The sequence below is a fragment of the Ranitomeya variabilis genome, chromosome 2 (assembly GCF_051348905.1).
Source record: "Ranitomeya variabilis isolate aRanVar5 chromosome 2, aRanVar5.hap1, whole genome shotgun sequence".
NCBI lineage: Eukaryota > Metazoa > Chordata > Amphibia > Anura > Dendrobatidae > Ranitomeya > Ranitomeya variabilis.
The window spans coordinates 153,510,019-153,528,923 of NC_135233.1; positions in this window are offsets into that span (position 1 = coordinate 153,510,019).

Below are 18,905 nucleotides of genomic sequence, written 5' to 3' on the forward strand. Positions count from 1 at the left end.
CCTAGTTTTGGGCCTAGTAGCCTTGTCTGCATGTCAGCAGAGTAGCCCGACTGTGAAGCAAACTACACCGACTGTGTATCTCTATTTTCACTGCATCTAACCCAGTTGATAGTTTTGGGCCTAATAGCATTGTCTGCACATCACCAGAGTAGCCCGCCTGTGAATCTAGCTACACCACCTGTGTATCTCAATTTTTACAGCATCTAACCCAGTAAATCTTTTTGGGGTTTTGGGCTTAGTAGCAGTGTCTGCACATCAGCAGAGTAGCCCGCCTGTGAAACAAACTATACCGCCTGTGTATCTCTATTTTCACTGCATCTTATCCAGTTGATAGTTTTGGGCCTAGTAACATTGTCTGCACGTCAGCAGAGTAGCCCGCCTGTGAAACAAACTGTTGTGAATTTACCTTTTGGCTCCCTCTAGTGGCTACTAGTGATTTTACTCTGGGTATGTCTATCATCCCTTGTATGCTCACCTGGGTCGTTAGGTCAGGGGTGTTGCTATATAAGCTCCCTGGACCTTCAGTTCAATGCCTGGCAACGTTGATATCAGAGCTAATCTGTAGTGCTCTTGTCTACTGATCCTGGTTCCTGCGTGATTAAGCTAAGTCCGCTTTCTTGCTTTTTGCTATTTGTTTTTGTTTGCATTTTTGTCCAGCTTGTTCATTATCTGTATCCTTTCCTTGCTGGAAGCTCTAGGGAGGCTGGAGTTCTCCCCCCGGCCGTTAGACGGTTCGGGGGTTCTTGAATCTCCAGTGTGGAATTTTGTTAGGGTTTTTGTTGACCATATAAGTTATCTTACTACATTCTGCTATTAGTAAGCGGGCCTCTCTTTGCTAAACCTAGTTCATCTCTGTGTTTGTCATTTCCTCTTACCTCACCGTTATTATTTGTGGGGGGCTTGTATCCTACTTTTGGGGTCTATTCTCTGGAGGCAAGAGAGGTCTTTGTTTTCCTCTTCTAGGGGTAGTTAGTCCTCCGGCTGGCGCGAGACATCTAGCGACCAACGTAGGCATGTTCCCCGGCTACTTCTAGTGTTGGCGTTAGGAGTAGATATATGGTCAACCCAGTTACCACTGCCCTATGAGCTGGATTTTTGTACTTCGCAGACTTGCTGATATCTCTGAGACCCTCGCCATTGGGGTCATAACAACAAACTATACCGCCTGTGTATCTCTATTTTCACTGCATCTAATCCAGTTGATAGTTTTGGGCCTAGTAGCATTGTCTGCACGTCAGCAGAGTAGCCCACCTGTGAAACAAACTATATCGGCTGTGTATCTCTATTTTCACTGCATCTAATCCAGTTGATAGTTTTGGGCCTAGTAGCATTGTCTGCACGTCAGCAGAGTAGCCTGCCTGTGAAGCTAGCTACACCACCTGTGTATCTTAATTTTTACGGCATCTAACCCAGTAAATAGTTTTGGGGTTTTGGGCTTAGTAGCAGGGTGTGCATGTCAGCAGAGTAGCCTGCCTGTGAAACAAAGTATGCCGCCTGTGTATCTCTATTTTCACTGCATCTAAACCAGTTGATAGTTTTGGGCCTAGTAGCATTGTCTGCACGTCAGCAAAGTAGCCCACCTGTGAAACAAACTATACGGCCTGTGTATCTCTATTTTCACTGCATCTAATCCAGTTGAGAGTTTTGGGCCTAGTAGCATTGTCTGCACGTCAGCAGAGTAGCCCGCCTGTGAAACAAACTATACCGCCTGTGTATCTCTATTTTCACTGCATCTAATCCAGTTGATAGTTTTAGGCCTAGTAGCATTGTCTGCACGTCAGCAGAGTAGCCCGCCAGTGAAACAAACTATACCGCCTGTGTATCTCTATTTTCACTGCATCTAATCCAGTTGATAGTTTTGGGCTTTTGGGCTTAGGAGCAGTGTCTGCACGTCAGCAGAGTAGCCCGCCTGTGAAACAAAATATACCGCTTGTGTATCTCTATTTTTACTGCATCTAATCCAGTTGATAGTTTTCGGCCTAGTTTTGGGCCTAGTAGCATTGTCTGCACGTCAGCAGAGTAGCCCGCCTGTGAAACAAACTATACCGCCTGTGTATCTCTATTTTCACTGCATCTAATCCAGTTGATAGTTTTGGGGTTTTGGGCTTAGGAGCAGTGTCTGCACGTCAGCAGAGTAGCCCGCCTGTGAAACAAACTATACCGCCTGTGTATCTCTATTTTCACTGCATCTAATCCAGTTGATAGTTTTGGGTCTAGTAACATTGTCTGCACGTCAGCAGAGTAGCCCGCCTGTGAAACAAACTATACCACCTGTGTATCTCTATTTTCACTGCATCAAAATCCAGTTGATAATATTGGGCCTAGTAGCATTGTCTGCACGTCAGCAGAGTAGCCCGCCTGTGAAACAAACTATACCGCCTGTGTATCTCTATTTTCACTGCATCTAATCCAGTTGATAGTTTTGGGCCTAGTAGCATTGTCTGCACGTCAGCAGCGTAGTGCGTCGGTGAAGCTAGCTACACCGCCTGTGTATCTTAATTTTTACGGCATCTAACCCAGTAAATCGTTTTGGGGTTTTGGGCGTAGTAGCAGTGTCTGCACGTCAGCAGAGTAGCCCGCCTGTTAAACAAACTATACCGCCTGTGTATCTTTATTTTCACTGCATCTAATCCAGTTGATAGTTTTGGGCTTAGTAACATTGTCTGCACGTCAGCAGAGTAGCCCGCCTGTGAAACAAACTATACCGCCTGTGTATCTCTATTTTCACTGCATCTAATCCAGTTGATAGTTTTGGGCCTATTAACATTGTCTGCACGTCAGCAGAGTAGCCCGCCTGTGAAACAAACTATACCACCTGTGTATCTCTATTTTCACTGCATAAAAATCCAGTTGATAATTTTGGGCCTAGTAGCATTGTCTGCACGTCAGCAGAGTAGCCCGTCTGTGAAACAAACTATACCGCCTGTGTATCTCTATTTTCACTGCATCTAATCCAGTTGATAGTTTTGGGCCTAGTAGCATTGTCTGCACGTCAGCAGCGTAGTGCGCCTGTGAAGCTAGCTACACCGCCTGTGTATCTTAATTTTTACGGCATCTAACCCAGTAAATCGTTTTGGGGTTTTGGGCGTAGTAGCAGTGTCTGCACGTCAGCAGAGTAGCCCGCCTGTTAAACAAACTATAACGCCTGTGTATCTTTATTTTAACTGCATCTAATCCAGTTGATAGTTTTGGGCTTAGTAACATTGTCTGCACGTCAGCAGAGTAGCCCGCCTGTGAAACAAACTATACCGCCTGTGTATCTCTATTTTCACTGCATCTAATCCAGTTGATAGTTTTGGGCCTAGTAGCATTGTCTGCACGTCAGCAGAGAAGCCCGCCTGTGAAGCTAGCTACACCGCCTGTGTATCTTAATTTTTACGGCATGTAACCCAGTAATACGTTTTGGGGCTTTGGGCTTAGTAGCAGTGTCTGCACGTCAGCAGAGTAGCCCGCCTGTGAAACAAACTATACCGCCTGTGTATCTCTATTTTCACTGCATCTAATCCAGTTGATAGTTTTGGGCCTAGTAGCATTGTCTGCACGTCAGCAGAGTAGCCCGCCTGTGAAGCTAGCTACACCGCCTGTGTATCTTAATTTTTATGGCATCTAACCCAGTAAATCGTTTTGGGGCTTTGGGCTTAGTAGCAGTGTCTGCATGTCAGCAGAGTAGCCCGCCTGTGAAACAAACTATACCGCCTGTGTATCTCTATTTTCACTGCATCTAATCCAGTTGATAATTTTGGGCCTAGTAGCATTGTCTGCACCTCACCAGAGTAGCCCGCCTGTGAAGCTAGCTACACCTCCTGTGTATCTTAATTTTTACGGCATCTAAACCAGTAAATCGATTTGGGGTTTTGGGCTTAGTAGCAGTGTCTGCACGTCAGCAGAGTAGCCCGCCTGTGAAACAAACTATACCGCCTGTGTATCTCTATTTTCACTGCATCTAATCCAGTTGATAGTTTTGGGCCTAGTATCATTGTCTGCACGTCAGCAGAGTAGCCCGCCTCTGAATCAAACTATACCGCCTGTGTATCTCTATTTTCACTGCATCTAATCCAGTTGATAGTTTTGGGGTTTTGGGCTTAGTAGCAGTGTCTGCACGTCAGCAGAGTAGCCCGCCTGTGAAACAAACTATACTGACTGTGTATCTCTATTTTCACTGCATCTAATCCAGTTGATAGTTTTGGGCCTAGTTTTGGGCCTAGTAGCATTGTCTGCACGTCAGCAGAGTAGCCTGCCTGTGAAACAAACTATACTGACTGTGTATCTCTATTTTCACTGCATCTAATCCAGTTGATAGTTTTGGGCCTAGTAGCATTGTCTGCACGTCACCAGAGTAGCCCGCCTGTGAAGTTAGCTACACCACCTGTGTATCTCAATTTTTACAGCATCTAACCCAGTAAATCGTTTTGGAGTTTTGGGCTTAGTAGCAGTGTCTGCACGTCAGCAGAGTAGCCGCCTGTGAAACAAACTATACCGCCTGTGTATCTCTATTTTCACTGCATCTAATCCAGTTGATAGTTTTGGGCCTATTAGTATTGTATGCACGTCAGCAGAGTAGCCCGCCTCTGAAACAAACTATACCGCCTGTGTATCTCTGTTTTCACTGCATCTAATCCAGTTGATAGTTTTGGGCCTAGTAGCATTGTCTGCACGTCAGCAGAGTAGCCCGCCTGTGAAGCTAGCTACACCGCCTGTGTATCTTAATTTTTACGGCATCTAAACCAGTAAATCGTTTTGGGGTTTTGGGCTTAGTAGCATTTTCTGCACGTCAGCAGAGTAGCGCGCCTGTGAAACAAACTATACCGCCTGTGTATCTCTATTTTCACTGCATCTAATCCAGTTGATAGTTTTGGGCCTAGCAGCACTGTCTGCACGTCAGCAGAGTAGCCCGCCTGTGAAACAAACTATACCGCCTGTGTATCTCTATTTTCACTGCATCTAATCCAGTTGATAGTTTTGGGCCTAGTATCATTGTCTGCACGTCAGCACAGTAGCCCGCCTCTGAATCAAACTATACCGCCTATGTATCTCTATTTTCACTGCATCTAATCCAGTTGATAGTTTTGGGGTTTTGGGCTTAGTAGCAGTGTCTGCACGTCAGCAGAGTAGCCCGCCTGTGAAACAAAATATACCGACTGTGTATCTCTATTTTCACTGCATTTAATCCAGTTGATAGTTTTGGGCCTAGTTTTGGGCCTAGTAGCATTGTCTGCACGTCAGCAGAGTAGCCTGCCTGTGAAACAAACTATACCGCCTGTGTATCTCTATTTTCACTGCATCTTATCCAGTTGATAGTTTTGGGCCTAGTAACATTGTCTGCACGTCAGCAGAGTAGCCCGCCTGTGAAACAAACTATACCGCCTGTGTATCTCTATTTTCACTGCATCTAATCCAGTTGATAGTTTTGGGCCTAGTAGCATTGTCTGCACGTCAGCAGAGTAGTCCACCTGTGAAACAAACTATATCGGCTGTGTATCTCTATTTTCACTGCATCTAATCCAGTTGATAGTTTTGGGCCTAGTAGCATTGTCTGCACGTCAGCAGAGTAGCCTGCCTGTGAAGCTAGCTACACCACCTGTGTATCTTAATTTTTACGGCATCTAACCCAGTAAATAGTTTTGGGGTTTTGGGCTTAGTAGCAGGGTGTGCATGTCAGCAGAGTAGCCTGCCTGTGAAACAAAGTATGCCGCCTGTGTATCTCTATTTTCACTGCATCTAATCCAGTTGATAGTTTTTTGCCTAGTAGCATTGTCTGCACGTCAGCAAAGTAGCCCACCTGTGAAACAAACTATACGGCCTGTGTATCTCTATTTTCACTGCATCTAATCCAGTTGAGAGTTTTGGGCCTAGTAGCATTGTCTGCACGTCAGCAGAGTAGCCCGCCTGTGAAACAAACTATACCGCCTGTGTATCTCTATTTTCACTGCATCTAATCCAGTTGATAGTTTTAGGCCTAGTAGCATTGTCTGCACGTCAGCAGAGTAGCCCGCCAGTGAAACAAACTATACCGTCTGTGTATCTCTATTTTCACTGCATCTAATCCAGTTGATAGTTTTGGGGTTTTGGGCTTAGTAGCAGTGTCTGCACGTCAGCAGAGTAGCCCGCCTGTGAAACAAACTATACCGCCTGTGTATCTCTATTTTCACTGCATCTAATCCAGTTGATAGTTTTGGGCCTAGTAGCATTGTCTGCACGTCAGCAGAGTAGCCCGCCAGTGAAACAAACTATACCGCCTGTGTATCTCTGCTTTCACTGCATCTAATCCAGTTGATAGTTTTGGGCCTAGTAGCATTGTCTGCACCTCACCAGAGTAGCCCGCCTGTGAAGCTAGCTACACCGCCTGTGTATCTTAATTTTTATGGCATCTAACCCAGTAAATCGTTTTGGGGCTTTGGGCTTAGTAGCAGTGTCTGCACGTCAGCAGAGTAGCCCGCCTGTGAAACAAACTATACCGCCTTTGTATCTCTATTTTCACTGCATCTAATCCAGTTGATAATTTTGGGCCTAGTAGCATTGTCTGCACCTCACCAGAGTAGCCCGCCTGTGAAGCTAGCTACACCTCCTGTGTATCTTAATTTTTACGGCATCTAACCCAGTAAATCGTTTTGGGGTTTTGGGCTTAGTAACAGTGTCTGAACGTCAGCAGAGTAGCCCGCCTGTGAAACAAACTATACCGCCTGTGTATCTCTATTTTCACTGCATCTAATCCAGTTGATAGTTTTGGGCCTAGTAGCATTGTCTGCACGTCAGCAGAGTAGCCCGCCTATGAATCAAACTATACCGCCTGTGTATCTCTATTTTCACTGCATCTAATCCAGTTGATAGTTTTGGGGTTTTGGGCTTAGTAGCAGTGTCTGCACGTCAGCAGAGTAGCCCGCCTGTGAAACAAAATATACCGCCTGTGTATCTCTATTTTCACTGCATTTAATCCAGTTGATAGTTTTGGGCCTAGTTTTGGGCCTAGTAGCATTGTCTGCACGTCAGCAGAGTAGCCTGCCTGTGAAACAAACTATACTGACTGTGTATCTCTATTTTCACTGCATCTAATCCAGTTGATAGTTTTGGGCCTAGTAGCATTGTCTGCACGTCAGCAGAGTAGCCCGCCTCTGAATCAAACTATACCGCCTGTGTATCTCTATTTTCACTGCATCTAATCCAGTTGATAGTTTTGGGGTTTTGGGCTTAGTAGCATTGTCTGCACGTCACCAGAGTAGCCCGCCTATGAAGTTAGCTACACCACCTGTGTATCTCAATTGTTACAGCATCTAACCCAGTAAATCGTTTTGGAGTTTTGGGCTTAGTAGCAGTGTCTGCACGTCAGCAGAGTAGCCGCCTGTGAAACAAACTATACCGCCTGTGTATCTCTATTTTCACTGCATCCAATCCAGTTGATAGTTTTGGGCCTAGTAGCATTGTATGCACGTCAGCAGAGTAGCCCGCCTCTGAAACAAACTATACCGCCTGTGTATCTCTGTTTTCACTGCATCTAATCCAGTTGATAGTTTTGGGCCTAGTAGCATTGTCTGCACGTCAGCAGAGTAGCCCGCCTGTGAAGCTAGCTACACCGCCTGTGTATCTTAATTTTTACGGCATCTAAACCAGTAAATCGTTTTGGGGTTTTGGGCTTAGTAGCATTTTCTGCACGTCAGCAGAGTAGCGCGCCTGTGAAACAAACTATACCGCCTGTGTTTCTCTATTTTCACTGCATCTAATCCAGTTGATAGTTTTGGGCCTAGAAGCACTGTCTGCACGTCAGCAGAGTAGCCCGCCTGTGAAACAAACTATACCTCCTGTGTATCTCTATTTTCACTGCATCTAATCCAGTTGATAGTTGTGGGCCTAGTAGCATTGTCTGCAAGTCAGCAGAGTAGCCCGCCTGTGAAACAAACTATACCGCCTGTGTATCTCTATTTTCACTGCATCTAATCCAGTTGATTGTTTTGGGCCTAGTAGCATTGTCTTCACGTCAGCAGAGTAGCCCGCCTGTGAAACAAATTATACCGTCTGTGTATCTCTATTTTCACTGCATCTAATCCAGTTGATAGTTTTGGGGTTTTGGGCTTAGTAGCAGTGTCTGCACGTCAGCAGAGGAGCCCGCCTGTGAAACAAAATATACCGCCTGTGTATCTCTATTTTCACTGCATCTAATCCAGTTGATAGTTTGGGGCCTAGTTTTGGGCCTAGTAGCATTGTCTGCATGTCAGCAGAGTAGCCTGCCTGTGAAACAAACTATACCGACTGTGTATCTCTATTTTCACTGCATCTAATCCAGTTGATAGTTTTGGGCCTAGTAGCATTGTCTGCACGTCACCAGAGTAGCCCGCCTGTGAAGCTAGCTACACCACCTGTGTATCTCAATTTTCACAGCATCTAACCCAGTAAATCGTTTTGGGGTTTTGGGCTTAGTAGCAGTGTCTGCACGTCAGCAGAGTAGCCCGCCTGTGAAACAAAATATACCGCCTGTGTATCTCTATTTTCACTGCATCTAATCCAGTTGATAGTTTGGGGCCTAGTTTTGGGCCTAGTAGTATTGTCTGCATGTCAGCAGAGTAGCCTGCCTGTGAAACAAACTATACGGCCTGTGTATCTCTATTTTCACTGCATCTAATCCAGTTGATAGTTTTGGGCCTAGTAACATTGTCTGCACATCAGCAGAGTAGCCCGCCTGTGAAACAAACTATACCGCCTGTGTATCTCTATTTTCACTGCATCTAATCCAGTTGATAGTTTTGGGCCTAGTAGCATTGTCTGCACGTCAGCAGAGTAGCCCGCCTGTGAAATAAGCTATACCGCCTGTGTATCTCTATTTTCACTGCATCTAATCCAGTTGATAGTTTTGGGCCTAGTAGCATTGTCTGCACGTCAGCAGAGTAGCCCGCCTCTGAAACAAACTATACCGCCTGTGTATCTCTATTTTCACTGCATCTAATCCAGTTGATAGTTTTGGGCCTAGTAGCATTGTCTGCACGTCAGCACAGTAGCCCGCCTGTGAAGCTAGCTACACTGCCTGTGTATCTTAATTTTTACGGCATCTAACCAAGTAAATCGTTTTGGGGTTTTGGGCTTAGTAACAGTGTCTGCACGTCAGCAGAGTAGCCCGCCTGTGAAACAAACTATACCGCCTGAGTATCTCTATTTTCACTGCATCTAATCCAGTTGATAGTTTTGGGCCTAGTAGCATTGTCTGCACGTCAGCAGAGTAGCCCACCTCTGAATCAAAATATACCACCTGCGTATCTCTATTTTCACTGCATCTAATCCAGTTGATAGTTTTGGGGTTTTGGGCTTAGTAGCAGTGTCTGCACGTCAGCAGAGTAGCCCGCCTGTGAAACAAAATATACCGCCTGTGTATCTCTATTTTCACTACATTTAATCCAGTTGATAGTTTTGGGCCTAGTTTTGGGCCTAGTAGCATTGTCTGCACGTCAGCAGAGTAGCCTGCCTGTGAAACAAACTATACCACCTGTGTATCTCTATTTTCACTGCATCCAATCCAGTTGATTGTTTTGGGCCTAGTAGCATTGTCTGCACGTCAGCAGAGTAGCCCGCATGTGAAACAAACTATACCGCCTGTGTATCTCTGTTTTCACTGCATCTAATTCAGTTGATAGTTTTGGGCCTAGTAGCATTGTCTGCACGTCAGCAGAGTAGCCCGCCTGTGAAGCTAGCTACACCGCCTGTGTATCTTAATTTTTACGGCATCTAAACCAGTAAATCATTTCGGGGTTTTTGGCTTAGTAGCATTTTCTGCACGTCAGCAGAGTAGCGCGCCTGTGAAACAAACTATACCGCCTGTGTATCTCTATTTTCACTGCATCTAATCCAGTTGATAGTCTTGGGCCTAGTTTTGGGCCTAGTAGCATTGTGTGCACGTCAGCAGAGTAGCCTGCCTGTGAAACAAACTATACTGACTGTGTATCTCTATTTTCACTGCATCTAATCCAGTTGATAGTTTTGGGCCTAGTAGCATTGTCTGCACGTCACCAGAGTAGCCCGCCTGTGAAGTTAGCTACACCACCTGTGTATCTCAATTGTTACAGCATCTAACCCAGTAAATCGTTTTGGAGTTTTGGGCTTAGTAGCAGTGTCTTCACGTCAGCAGAGTAGCCGCCTGTGAAACAAACTATACCGCCTGTGTATCTCTATTTTCACTGCATCCAATCCAGTTGATAGTTTTGGGCCTAATAGCATTGCATGCACGTCAGCAGAGTAGCCCGCCTCTGAAACAAACTATACCGCCTGTGTATCTCTGTTTTCACTGCATCTAATCCAGTTGATAGTTTTGGGCCTAGTAGCATTGTCTGCACGTCAGCAGAGTAGCCCGCCTGTGAAGCTAGCTACACCGCCTGTGTATCTTAATTTTTACGGCATCTAAACCAGTAAATCGTTTTGGGGTTTTGGGCTTAGTAGCATTTTCTGCACGTCAGCAGAGTAGCGCGCCTGTGAAACAAACTATACCGCCTGTGTATCTCTATTTTCACTGCATCTAATCAAGTTGATAGTTTTGGGCCTAGAAGCACTGTCTGCACGTCAGCAGAGTAGCCCGCCTGTGAAACAAACTATACCGCCTGTGTATCTCTATTTTCACTGCATCTAATCCAGTTGATAGTTTTGGGGTTTTGTGCTTAGTAGCAGTGTCTGCACTTCAGCAGAGTAGCCCGCCTGTGAAACAAACTATACCGCCTGCGTATCTCTATTTTCACTGCATCTAATCCAGTTGATAGTTTTGGGCCTAGTAGCATTGTCTGCACGTCAGCAGAGTAGCCCGCCAGTGAAACAAACTATATCGCCTGTGTATCTCTATTTTCACTGCATCTAATCCATTTGATAGTTTTGGGCCTAGTAGCATTGTCTGCACGTCAGCAGAGTAGCCCGCCAGTGAAACAAACTATACCGCCTGTGTATCTCTGCTTTCACTGCATCTAATCCAGTTAATAGTTTTGGGCCTAGTAGCATTGTCTGCACCTCACCAGAGTAGCCCGCCTGTGAAGCTAGCTACACCGTCTGTGTATCTTAATTTTTATGGCATCTAACCTAGTAAATCGTTTTGGGGCTTTGGGCTTAGTAGCAGTGTCTGCACGTCAGCAGAGTAGCCCGCCTGTGAAACAAACTATACCGCCTTTGTATCTCTATTTTCACTGCATCTAATCCAGTTGATAATTTTGGGCCTAGTAGCATTGTCTGCACCTCACCAGAGTAGCCCGCCTGTGAGGCTAGCTACACCTCCTGTGTATCTCAATTTTTACGGCATCTAACCCAGTAAATCGTTTTGGGGTTTTGGGCTTAGTAACAGTGTCTGCACGTCAGCAGAGTAGCCCGCCTGTGAAACCAACTATACCGCCTGTGTATCTCTATTTTCACTGCATCTAATCCAGTTGATAGTTTTGGGCCTAGTAGCATTGTCTGCACGTCAGCAGAGTAGCCCGCCTCTGAATCAAACTATACCTCCTGTGTATCTCTATTTTCACTGCATCTAATCCAGTTGATAGTTTTGGGGTTTTGGGCTTAGTAGCAGTGTCTGCACGTCAGCAGAGTAGCCCGCCTGTGAAACAAAATATACCGCCTGTGTATCTCTATTTTCACTGCATTTAATCCAGTTGATAGTTTTGGGCCTAGTTTTGGGCCTAGTAGCATTGTCTGCACGTCAGCAGAGTAGCCTGCCTGTGAAACAAACTATACTGACTGTGTATCTCTATTTTCACTGCATCTAATCCAGTTGATAGTTTTGGGCCTAGTAGCATTGTCTGCACGTCACCAGAGTAGCCCGCCTATGAAGTTAGCTACACCACCTGTGTATCTCAATTGTTACAGCATCTAACCCAGTAAATCGTTTTGGAGTTTTGGGCTTAGTAGCAGTGTCTGCACGTCAGCAGAGTAGCCGCCTGTGAAACAAACTATACCGCCTGTGTATCTCTATTTTCACTGCATCCAATCCAGTTGATAGTTTTGGGCCTAGTAGCATTGTATGCACGTCAGCAGAGTAGCCCGCCTCTGAAACAAACTATACCGCCTGTGTATCTCTGTTTTCACTGCATCTAATCCAGTTGATAGTTTTGGGCCTAGTAGCATTGTCTGCACGTCAGCAGAGTAGCCCGCCTGTGAAGCTAGCTACACCGCCTGTGTATCTTAATTTTTACGGCATCTAAACCAGTAAATCGTTTTGGGGTTTTGGGCTTAGTAGCATTTTCTGCACGTCAGCAGAGTAGCGCGCCTGTGAAACAAACTATACCGCCTGTGTATCTCTATTTTCACTGCATCTAATCCAGTTGATAGTTTTGGGCCTAGAAGCACTGTCTGCACGTCAGCAGAGTAGCCCGCCTGTGAAACAAACTATACCGCCTGTGTATCTCTATTTTCACTGCATCTAATCCAGTTGATAGTTTTGGGCCTAGTAGCATTGTCTGCAAGTCAGCAGAGTAGCCCGCCTGTGAAACAAACTATACCGCCTGTGTATCTCTATTTTCACTGCATCTAATCCAGTTGATTGTTTTGGGCCTAGTAGCATTGTCTTCACGTCAGCAGAGTAGCCCGCCTGTGAAACAAATTATACCGTCTGTGTATCTCTATTTTCACTGCATCTAATCCAGTTGATAGTTTTGGGGTTTTGGGCTTAGTAGCAGTGTCTGCACGTCAGCAGAGTAGCCCGCCTGTGAAACAAAATATACCGCCTGTGTATCTCTATTTTCACTGCATCTAATCCAGTTGATAGTTTGGGGCCTAGTTTTGGGCCTAGTAGCATTGTCTGCATGTCAGCAGAGTAGCCTGCCTGTGAAACAAACTATACCGACTGTGTATCTCTATTTTCACTGCATCTAATCCAGTTGATAGTTTTGGGCCTAGTAGCATTGTCTGCACGTCACCAGAGTAGCCCGCCTGTGAAGCTAGCTACACCACCTGTGTATCTCAATTTTCACAGCATCTAACCCAGTAAATCGTTTTGGGGTTTTGGGCTTAGTAGCAGTGTCTGTATGTCACCAGAGTAGCCCACCTGTGAAACAAACTATACCACCTGTGTATCTCTATTTTCACTGCATCTAATCCAGTTGATAGTTTTGGGCCTAGTAACATTGTCTGCACGTCAGCAGAGTAGCCCGCCTGTGAAACAAACTATACCGCCTGTGTATCTCTATTTTCACTGCATCTAATCCAGTTGATAGTTTTGGGCCTAGTAGCATTGTCTGCACGTCAGCAGAGTAGCCCGCCTGTGAAATAAACTATACCACCTGTGTATCTCTATTTTCACTGCATCTAATCCAGTTGATAGTTTTGGGCCTAGTAGTATTGTCTGCACGTCAGCAGAGTAGCTCGCCTCTGAAACAAACTATACCGCCTGTGTATCTCTATTTTCACTGCATCTAATCCAGTTGATAGTTTTGGGCCTAGTAGCATTGTCTGCACGTCAGCACAGTAGCCCGCCTGTGAAGCTAGTAACACCGCCTGTGTATCTTAATTTTTACGGCATCTAACCAAGTAAATCGTTTTGGGGTTTTGGGCTTAGTAACAGTGTCTGCACGTCAGCAGAGTAGCCCGCCTGTGAAACAAACTATACCGCCTGTGTATCTCTATTTTCACTGCATCTAATCCAGTTGATAATTTTGGGCCTAGTAGCATTGTCTGCACGTCAGCAGAGTAGCCCACCTCTGAATCAAACTATACCGCCTGCGTATCTCTATTTTCACTGCATCTAATCCAGTTGATAGTTTTGGGGTTTTGGGCTTAGTAGCAGTGTCTGCACGTCAGCAGAGTAGCCCGCTGTTATGACCCCAATGGCGAGGGTCTCAGAGGAACAAGTAAGTCTGCGAAGTACAAAAATCCAGCTCATAGGGCAGTGGTAACTGGGTTGACCATATATCTACTCCTAACGCCAACACTAGAAGTAGCCGGGGAACATGCCTACGTTGGTCGCTAGATGTCTCGCGCCAGCCGGAGGACTAACTACCCCTAGAAGAGGAAAACAAAGACCTCTCTTGCCTCCAGAGAATAGACCCCAAAAGTAGGATACAAGCCCCCCACAAATAATAACGGTGAGGTAAGAGGAAATGACAAACACAGAGATGAACTAGGTTTAGCAAAGAGAGGCCCACTTACTAATAGCAGAATGTAGTAAGATAACTTATATGGTCGACAAAAACCCTAACAAAAATCCACACTGGAGATTCAAGAACCCCCGAACCGTCTAACGGCCCGGGGGGAGAACTCCAGCCTCCCTAGAGCTTCCAGCAAGGTTAGGATACAGATTATGAACAAGCTGGACAAAAATGCAAACAAAAACAAATAGCAAAAAGCAAGAAAGCAGACTTAGCTTAATTTAGCAGGAACCAGGATCAGTAGACAAGAGCACAACAGATTAGCTCTGATTACAACGTTGCCAGGCATTGAACTGAAGGTCCAGGGAGCTTATATAGCAACACCCCTGACCTAACGACCCAGGTGAGCATACAAGGGATGGCAGACATTCCCAGAGTCAAATCACTAGTAACCACTAGAGGGAGCCAAAAAGATAAATTCACAACAGTACCCCCCCTTAGTGAGGGGTCACCGAACCCTCACCAAGACCACCAGGGCGATCAGGATGAGCGGTGTGAAAGGCACGAACCAAATCGGCCGCATGCACATCAGAGGCGACCACCCAGGAATTATCCTCCTGACCATAGCCCTTCCACTTGACCAGGTACTGAAGCCTCCGCCTGGAGAGACGAGAATCTAAGATCTTCTCCACCACGTACTCCAACTCGCCCTCAACCAACACCGGAGCAGGAGGCTCAGCAGAAGGAACCACAGGCACAACGTACCGCCGCAACAAGGACCTATGAAATACGTTGTGGATGGCAAACGACACCGGAAGATCCAGGCGAAAGGATACAGGATTAATGATTTCCAATATCTTGTAAGGACCAATGAAGCGAGGCTTAAATTTGGGAGAGGAGACCTTCATAGGAACAAATCGAGAAGACAGCCATACCAAATCCCCAACGCGAAGTCGGGGACCCACACCGCGGTGGCGGTTGGCAAAACGCTGAGCCTTCTCCTGTGACAACTTCAAGTTGTCCACCACATGACTCCAGATCCGCTGCAACCTATCCACCACGGAATCCACCCCAGGACAGTCAGAAGGCTCCACATGTCCCGAGGAAAAACGAGGATGGAAACCAGAGTTGCAGAAAAATGGCGAAACCAAGGTGGCGGAACTAGCCCGATTATTAAGGGCAAATTCAGCCAACGGCAAGAAGGTCACCCAATCATCCTGATCAGAAGAGACAAAACACCTCAAATAAGCCTCCAGAGTCTGATTAGTTCGCTCCGTTTGTCCGTTAGTCTGGGGATGGAAAGCGGATGAAAACGACAACTCAATGCCCATCCTACCACAAAAGGATCGCCAGAACCTGGAAACAAACTGGGATCCTCTGTCCGACACAATATTCTCAGGAATGCCGTGCAAACGAACCACGTTCTGGAAGAACACAGGAACCAGATCAGAAGAGGAGGGCAGCTTAGGCAAAGGAACCAAATGGACCATCTTGGAGAAACGATCACATATCACCCAGATGACAGACATGCCCTGAGACACCGGAAGATCAGAAATGAAATCCATAGAGATGTGTGTCCAAGGTCTCTTCGGGACAGGCAAGGGCAAGAGCAACCCGCTGGCACGAGAGCAGCAAGGCTTAGCTCGAGCACAAGTACCACAGGACTGCACAAATGACCGCACATCCCTTGACAAGGAAGGCCACCAAAAGGACCTGGCCACCAGATCTCTGGTGCCAAAAATTCCCGGGTGCCCTGCCAACACCGAGGAATGAACCTCGGAAATGACTCTGCTGGTCCATCTAGCAGGCACAAACAATCTGTCAGGTGGACAAGAGTCAGGCCTACCAGCCTGAAATCTCTGTAACACACGTCGCAGATCTGGAGAAATAGCAGACACGATAACTCCTTCCTTAAGAATACCCACAGGTTCAGCGACTCCAGGAGCATCAGGCACAAAGCTCCTAGACAGAGCATCGGCCTTCACATTCTTAGAACCTGGTAAATACGAGACCACAAAGTCAAAACGGGAGAAAAACAATGACCAGCGGGCCTGTCTAGGATTCAGGCGTTTAGCGGACTCGAGATACATCAGATTTTTGTGATCAGTCAAGACCACCACACGATGCTTAGCACCCTCGAGCCAATGACGCCACTCCTCAAATGCCCACTTCATGGCCAACAACTCCCGATTGCCCACATCATAATTTCGCTCTGCCGGCGAAAACTTCCTAGAGAAAAAGGCACAAGGTCTCATAGTAGAGCAACCAGGGCCTCTCTGCGACAAAACGGCCCCTGCCCCAATCTCCGAAGCATTCACCTCAACCTGAAAGGGAAGTGAGACGTCATGCTGGCACAAAACAGGCGCCGAAGTAAACCGGCGTTTCAACTCCTGGAAAGCCTCCACGGCAGCAGGAGCCCAGTTAGCTACATCAGAGCCTTTCTTGGTCATATCCGTCAGCGGTTTCACAACGCTAGAGAAATTTGCGATAAAACGACGGTAGAAGTTAGCAAAACCCAAGAACTTCTGTAGACTCTTAACTGACGAGGGTTGAGTCCAATCATGAATAGCTCGGACCTTGACTGGATCCATCTCCACAGCAGAAGGGGAAAAAATGAACCCCAAAAAGGGAACCTTCTGTACACCAAAGAGACACTTTGAGCCTTTTACAAACAAAGAATTTTCACGCAGAATCTCAAAAACCATCCTGACCTGCTCCACATGCGAGTCCCAATCATCAGAAAAAAACAGAATATCATCCAGATAAACAATCAAAAATTTATCCAGATACTTCCGGAAAATGTCATGCATGAAGGACTGAAAAACTGAAGGTGCATTAGAGAGCCCAAATGGCATCACCAAGTACTCAAAATGACCTTCGGGCGTATTGAATGCGGTTTTCCATTCATCGCCCTGCCTAATGCGCACAAGGTTGTACGCACCACGAAGGTCTATCTTGGTGAACCACTTGGCACCTTTAATCCGGGCAAACAAATCTGACAACAGCGGCAAAGGATACTGAAATTTGACAGTGATCTTATTTAAAAGCCGATAGTCAATACAAGGCCTCAAAGATCCGTCCTTTTTGGCCACAAAAAAGAATCCCGCACCAAGAGGGGAAGAAGAAGGACGGATATGCCCCTTCTCAAGAGACTCCTTGATATATGAACGCATCGCGGTATGTTCAGGTACCGACAGATTAAACAGTCTCCCCTTAGGAAACTTACTGCCAGGAATCAAATCTATTGCACAGTCACATTCCCTATGAGGAGGCAGTGCACTGGACTTAGACTCGCTGAAGACATCCTGATAATCAGACAAATACGCCGGAACTTCCGAAGGCGTAGAAGAAGCAATAGACAAGGGCAGGGAATCTCCATGAATTCCATGGCAGCCCCAACTTGACACTGACATAGCCTTCCAGTCCAAGACTGGATTATGGGTCTGTAACCATGGCAACCCCAAAACAACCAAATCATGCATTTTATGCAGAACAAGAAAACGTATTACCTCCCGATGTTCGGGAGTCATGCACATGGTAACCTGTGTCCAAAACTGCGGTTTATTTTTTGCCAATGGCGTAGAATCAATACCCCTAAGAGGGATAGGATTTTCCAATGGCTCAAGAACAAATCCGCAGCGCTTGGCAAATGACAGATCCATAAGGCTCAGGGCAGCACCTGAGTCCACAAACGCCATGACAGGATACGATGACAGTGAGCAAATCAAAGTTACAGATAGAATAAATTTAGGTTGCAAATTACCAATGGCGACCGGACTAACAACCTTAGTAAGACGTTTAGAGCATGCTGAGATAACATGTGTAGAATCACCACAGTAGTAACACAAGCCATTCTGGCGTCTATGAATTTTCCGCTCATTTCTAGTCAGGATTCTATCACATTGCATTAAATCAGGTGCCTGTTCAGACAACACCATGAGGGAATTTGCGGTTTTGCGCTCCCGCAACCGCCGGTCGATTTGAATAGCCAGGGCCATAGAATCATTCAGACCTGTGGGAATGGGAAAACCCACCATCACATTCTTAATGGCTTCAGAAAGGCCATTTCTAAAATTTGCAGCCAATGCACACTCGTTCCACTGGGTCAGCACAGACCATTTCCGAAATTTTTGGCAATACACTTCAGCCTCGTCCTGGCCCTGAGACATCGCCAGCAAGGCTTTTTCTGCCTGAATCTCAAGATTGGGTTCCTCATAAAGCAAACCGAGCGCCAGAAAAAACGCATCAATGTCAGCCAATGCCGGATCTCCTGGCGCCAGCGAGAAGGCCCAATCCTGAGGGTCGCCCCGTAAAAAAGAAATAACAATTTTTACTTGCTGAGCGGAGTCTCCAGATGAACAGGGTCTCAGGGACAAAAACAATTTACAATTATTCCTGAAATTTCTAAATTTAAATCGGTCTCCGGAAAACGGTTCAGGAATCGGTATCTTAGGTTCTGACATAGGATTTCTGATAACATAATCTTGTATGCCCTGCACACGAGCAGCAAGCTGGTCCACACTTGTAATCAAGGTCTGGACATTCATGTCTGCAGCAAACACAAGCCACTCATAGGTAAAGGGGAAAAGAAAAAAAAATGAGAGAGAGAAAAAAAAACTCAGAACTTTCTTTCTTATAATCCCGCTTCTGCAATGCATTTAACATTTAATACTGGCCTGGCAAACTGTTATGACCCCAATGGCGAGGGTCTCAGAGGAACAAGTAAGTCTGCGAAGTACAAAAATCCAGCTCATAGGGCAGTGGTAACTGGGTTGACCATATATCTACTCCTAACGCCAACACTAGAAGTAGCCGGGGAACATGCCTACGTTGGTCGCTAGATGTCTCGCGCCAGCCGGAGGACTAACTACCCCT